The sequence below is a fragment of the Urocampus carinirostris genome, chromosome 4, assembly GCF_059441175.1.
Source record: "Urocampus carinirostris isolate Australia breed hairy pipefish chromosome 4, RoL_Ucar_1.0, whole genome shotgun sequence".
Lineage (NCBI taxonomy): Eukaryota > Metazoa > Chordata > Actinopteri > Syngnathiformes > Syngnathidae > Urocampus > Urocampus carinirostris.
In genome coordinates this window covers 8,091,393-8,097,725 of record NC_142352.1, presented here as the reverse complement: position 1 = coordinate 8,097,725, position 6,333 = coordinate 8,091,393, and the positions used below count along the sequence as shown (strand labels likewise).

The window sequence follows — 6,333 nt, the reverse complement described above, 5'->3', positions numbered from 1 at the left end:
ATTTTATTCATATTGAGTTTCTGTTGTCTTGTATTAGCATATTTGGTATTGGAGTAATCCAAAAGTCATTGAAAGTAATCCAGTTAAAGTAACCCTACCCAACCCTGTATAGCACATCCAACAATAAAGGTTTTCATTCTTGTACTTTTGCCGCCGCTGAAAGTCGAGCAACTCAATGCAACTGCTACCTAATCTACCTCACTGGCTATGTGGCTCTGATACTTCTTTCAAATCTTGAAGTCCACAAAAGCTTACTTTGCACGGATAAAAACGAAAAAATCTCTAAAGACTTTAGAAAGTATGACACATTTTATTCTCACCTTTCCACAGCCTCAATCATGTCCCACTCAAATTCTCTGTTCAGTGCCACTCACAAATACCAGCGTCTCACTCAGCAGCCTCAACTTTCATTTTCTCAAAAGAGAGAATAGAACTGAGGCACGCATGGCCTTTTTCTCTCTCTAGACCAGGGGTGTCAAAGTTGTAGCAGTACCATTGTAAAGTAGGCTTAAACATATTTACTCAAGGTGTGTATTTCTAATCAGTTCCTTTTTGCGTCTTTTAGTCTTCCTGTCTTGGGGGCCACACGATAGAACAAACATTCTGTCGGGGGCCAGGCTAGAACAATAAAGGCAAAGAAAAAGAGAGAAAAAGAAACAAGAGAAAGAGGAAGGGAAAAGAAGAGAGAGGCCGGACAAAGAAAGAGAGAGATAGGGAGAGAGCATGAGAAATAAAAGAGATAAAAAGAGAAGTCATGAGAGAGGGGGAAAGAAAGGGAGAGGAAGGAAGAAATCCAAAGAGATATAAAAAGACAGAGAGAAAAATGAAAAGAAAGCGCAAAGGGTAGGAAGAGAGAATGAGAAAAGAGAGAAAAGGAAACAATGAAATTAGAGCAAAAGAAGTTAAAAAGACAGTGAGAGAAAGAGACAAAGAGCAACAAAGGAAGATAAAAAGAGAGACACAGAGAGTGAAAGAGACAGAGAGTGGGAGAAAAGGGGTGGAAGAGAGAGAGAGAGAGAGAGAGAGAGAGAGAGAGAGAGAGAGAGAGAGAGAGAGAGAGAGAGAAATAAATACAAGTACAGCGTCTTTGTGAGAGGCACCCGGCTGGCAACATCTTCTCTCTCTCTCTATTTCAACCTGCAGCTCGTTTTTCTCTTGCACTTCTTTCACACGAGCCGGATTCAATCCCTTAGGGGGCCTGATCTGGCCCGCGGGCCGCCTGTTTGACACCTGTGCTCTAGACCATATATTGAACACAAACCATTCAGGGAATTCTCAGCAAAACGACTTCGGCCATATTTACCAGTTCAGGACAAATGAGCTTAAAACACCCTCACCCCTTCCCCATAGCATCCATCTCTTCTGTCTAATCTGCTCTACATAGCCTCCAATTTGGCTTTAGGAAGAAGGCAGCTTGATGGAAAGGTGAGGGAACAAGCACACAGGTATGTTTTATTGATCAAGCACGAGATGGGAGAAAGCCCGAGAACACGCCGATGAATAATGGAGGAAATGGGAAGGAAGGATACACAGATTTGCTCAAGCCATGAGATGAATTGGAGAGACAACAGGGGGACTAGAAGAAACTGGACTTTGGATGAGGTTTCCCTGCTTAGGTGGACTAACCCTATGTCCGGACTAATGGTTGTGATTGGTGTACGGAAATCCCTCGGTTAGCACGGTTAATGGGGACCAGATCTCCCCCCCCAACTTACCTCAAAATGACTACTTTACCGAATGAGAGTACTGTATTTTCCGCACTATAAGGCGCACCGGGTTATAGGGCGCACCCCCCAAAAATAGTTTTTGGTCCTATATTTTCCATACATAAGGCGCACCGGATTATAAGGCGCTACAATGGGAACGTCGACAAAACAGTCCAACTTATTACAACATTCCGAAAGCTTGCAAAGAAGCAAATACGTGTCGAGAACACGTGCGGATGCGGTGTCCGTACGATGTCACTCAAATGCATCGTTCCATCAATCGGAAGGTTAAAGTCTTGGGATTCAAGAAATGCCAACCATTCCTTAGTTTCTATTTTCTTTTTCGCTCGCAACTTTACTGTGCATAAGACAATAAACACTTGGAATTGAGTTGAATTTAAAAATAGACACTCCATTCCATCCATTATCTGCACCGCTTATCACAGAAACATCAAGTTCAGTCTGAAACAAGATACAGGGATAATATATATAGCCAGAGTAGCTCACCGAAGTCGTTGTGTTCATAATAATATGCAGCCGTGGTCCTCTTATATCCGTGAGTTTAGTAAATCCAGGAGAATAAAATATTTACAAATACAAAATAGTAAAAAAATGCTTTCTGTATGCCGTCAGCCACGTGCTATACGCATTCATCTTTTTCGGCCAATTGCAGGCTTTGTTTTGCCGTTCAAGCCAATGCCAGCCTGTAAATGATAAAAAGGATCCGCCTCCTTGACCTCCGAATAACTTTAGCCAATAGTGATCGATTCAAATGATGATTGACACATTGGTTAGCCAATGAAACGCCGGTATATAAATCCCAGCATACACGGCAGACCGCTTCGCCTTCGGGGGAAAATCGAGTCGACGGCTGCTTGCTTTAGTTGCAAGACTTTGATCCATATATAAGGCGCACTGTATTATAAGGCGCATGGTCAGCTTTTGAAAAAAATAAAGGCTTTTAGGTGCGCCTTATAGTGCGGAAAATACGGTATATGACTGTACTAAAATAACAACTACAGATCCACAGATGATAACACAGAGCATAGAACTGCACTTGAATGATCGAATGAAAGTACAACAAAATTGGGGGGCTTCTGTTTCAGTGCAAGACAGCGATTTAAAGAGTGGCTGGCTAGCTGTACGCTAGCATCGAGTATGTTCGGGTTGAGCCAGGTCTCCAAGATGGTTTCTGTTTCATGGGTATTGAATCTGGCGTTGGTTATATTGGTGAGGGTAGCAGTAGTAGGAAGCTGGACTTGTAGCCTCCCCTAACCCGATAATAATCCACGGAGCACCCAGTGGTGATCACCATTTCTGTGCGCGCTTCTGATATTTCTCAGAGTCCCTTTCTCTCTTTCTTTGTCCCACCCTCTCTCTTTTCTTCTCTCCCTCTCCTTCTCTTATTTCTTTCTCTCTCTTTTTGTCTATCTTTGTTCCTCTTTGTCTCTTTCGCTCTCTGTGTCTTTTTACCTTATTTTGCTCTCTTCCATTATTCCTTTCTCTCTCTCTCTCTCTCTCTCTCTCTCTCTCTCTCTCTCTCTCTCTCTCTCTCTCTCTCTTGCTATCCCCTTCTTTCTTTCTCCCCTTCTCTCTTTCTCTTCTTCTCTTTTCTGTCCTCTCTTTCTCTCTTTCTGTTTTTCTTTGGACTTCTTTCTTTCTTTTTCTGTCCGCCGCTCTCACCATTTCTTTTTTTATCTCTTATGTTTTTCACGCTCTCGCTCTCTTTTCTCTCTCTCTTCCTCCCTTTCTCTCTTTCTTTGTCCCTCTTCTTCTCACCCTCTCTTTATCTTATTTCTTTCTCTCTCTTTTTGTCTATCTTTGTTCCTCTTTGTCTCTTTCTTTCGCTGTGTCTTTTTACCTTCTTTTGCTCTCTTCCATTATTCCTCTTCTCTCTCTCTCCCCCCCTCTCTCTCTCTCTCTCTCTTGCTATCCCCTTCTTTCTTTCTCCCCTTCTCTCTTTCTCTTCTTCTCTTTTCTGTCCTCTCTTTCTCTCTTTCTGTTTTTCTTTGGACTTCTTTCTTTCTTTTTCTTTCCGCCGCTCTCACCATTTCTTTTTTTATCTCATGTTTTTCACGCTCTCTCTCTCTTTTCGCTCTCTCTTCCTCCCTTTCTCTCTTTCTTTGTACCACCCTCTCTCTTCTTCTCTCCCTCTCTTTCTCTTATTTCTTTCTCTCTCTTTCTCTTTCTCATTATTTCTCAGTATTTTCCGACATTTTGCATTGACTGGGATTTCCGAACACCTTTAAGTTTTCTTTTACAACATCTATGAGCGTTCACACACGTGTACGGCATTTATGAAAACCTTCTCACCATTTATAAGGTCACCAACGGGGCAGGCTCATTTACAGTTCTTCCTCCTCTTTCTCTAAGGGATTCCATCCAGGTCTCTTTATTGAAGAGTGGAGCTTCACAAGCCGGGGGGTGCAGTGTCCTTTTCATTTATCGTTTTCATTTCTTTGTCGGTAATGTACAGGCGGTGCGACGAGACCTTCGGACTTCTACCGAGGCACGCTCACATCATCAAAAAAAAAAAAGAAACAAATAAGAGAAAGCGAGGGAGAGAAAATTAGAGAAGGTGGGACCAAGAAAGAGAGAGAGAGAGAAAAAAGAGCGAGAGGGAGCGTGCGAAACAAAAGAGATAGAAAGAGAAATAGTGAGAGAGGGGGGGAAAAACAAGAAAGAATGGAATCCAAAGAAAAACAGAAAGAGAGAAGATAAAAGAGAAGGAGAGAAGGAGAAAAATAGTGAAGGCGAAAGCAAGAGAGAGAGAGAAATGAGAGAGAAAATGAAAAAAGGACGAGAAAGCAAAAGAAGGTAACGAGACAGAGAGATAGAGACAAAAAGGAACAAAAAAGAGAGACAGAGAGAGTGAAAGAGAGAGAGAAAGCAAGAGAAAAAGGGAGGAAGAGAGAGGGATAAAAGAGCGAGAGGGAGCGTGCGAAACAAAAGAGATACAAAGAGAAATAGTGAGAGAGGGGGGAAAAACAAGAAAGAATGGAATCCAAAGAAAAACAGAAAGAGAGAAGATAAAAGAGAAGGAGAGAATGAGAGAAATAGTGAAGGAGAAAGCAAGAGAGAGAGAAATGAGAGAGAAAAGGGAGGAAGAGAGAGAGAGATAGAAAGTGAGAGAATAAGGGAGGAAGAGACACAGAGAGTGAGTGAAGAGAGAGAGAGAGAGAGAGAGAGAGAGAGAGAGAGAGAGAGAGAGAGAGAGAGAGAGAGAGAGAAATAAATACAAGTACAGTGTCTTTGTTCGAGGCACCTGGCTTTGGCAACATCAAGTGGACATATTTCAACCTGCAGCTTGTTTTTCTCTTGCGCTTCTCTCAGCGTTGTCACGCGGGCCGGATTCAATCCCTTAGCGGGCCTGATCAGAATTCAATTACCAGTTGAGAATTCAATTACCAAATTGTTTGAATTAGTTATCTGACTCCATTAACCAAACACGACCTATATTCATCCAACAATCATGCGCGCTCCGCATAATGGTGTGCCGACTCCTCGTATGGGCATTGGTGGTTCAGTGGTAGAATTCTCGCCTGCCACGCGGGAGGCCCGGGTTTGATTCCCGGCCAATGAACCAGGTTAGTGCATGGTTCAGGTGTTTGGAGTGTTGGAGGTTTTTGTAATCAAAACATGAATAACAAGAGTTGGAATAATCACAGCAGGCTGACCGCCAGGATTTTATTTTTATTTTCGATTCGGGTAATTCTGTCCGTGTAGCTATGATTTAAGATATTTTACCACTACCCTGTATTGATTTTTCGATTTTAATTTCCGTTCAATGTGGGAGATAAAAACTCCCAAAGGGGGGATATGTTGTGGAAAATAGACTTGCATTTGTAGAATAGATTTGCATACATTTAGAAATGTAGAAAGACTTACAGTTGTGAGAGAATGTTGACATCATTTCGGGAAGGTCCTTAGCAGCCTTAAAAGGGCATGGGACCTGCAAAGACTCTCTGAGCAAACTGCCACGCGGGAGGCCCCTGGGCTTCACCATCTCGTCGAAGAGCTTCGGGATGTCTGGAATACTCAAAACAACACCAAGCGTTTCTACGTCATCAGGGCCTTTCTGCGTCTGGATGCGCTGATTATCTTTTCAGTCGTACGTCCCGTTCCCGCCGTTCCTGTAAACAACATTTTCCACCAGGGTGCCCTGACCTCGCACCACAGCCCAGTCAGTGAATATCTTTTGCGTTAAATGTAATTTGTATTCAATCGTATAAAATCCTTTATAGTCCAATGTATAAAATCTTTCAGTTATCATTTTTTTTAAGTCGACTAACTAGTAACCGTCCCTAAATCCTTTTTTCAGTGAACAACCCAACACTTCTCTAGACACATGAAAGGGATTCTTTGGGTTCGATCTCAGTTCGCAGTTATTTCCCGCAGTTCTTGCTTTCTCGAGTATGAATCAATCCCAACCATTACCAAGCCTTCCCTTAATTGAATTATTCACATAGGCTGTGTTGGGAATTAAATATCAAAATGTATCGTTTACCAAATTGTTCGAAACAATACAATTAAAAATAAAACAGAAAATATTTAAAGTACAATATATACAAAAAAGATGACCAGGTTGCAACGGATGTAGCATTACCAAACAATACATAGACTGTTT

General features: G+C 42.1%; 1 non-coding gene across 1 annotated transcript; it reads left to right on the top strand.

The window, feature by feature from the left end:
• The first annotated feature begins 5,218 nt into the window (after positions 1–5,218).
• On the top strand, positions 5,219–5,289 carry trnag-gcc (transfer RNA glycine (anticodon GCC)). Its single transcript has one exon. It is a non-coding gene; the product is annotated as a tRNA-Gly (tRNA).
• Positions 5,290–6,333: the final 1,044 nt, after the last annotated feature.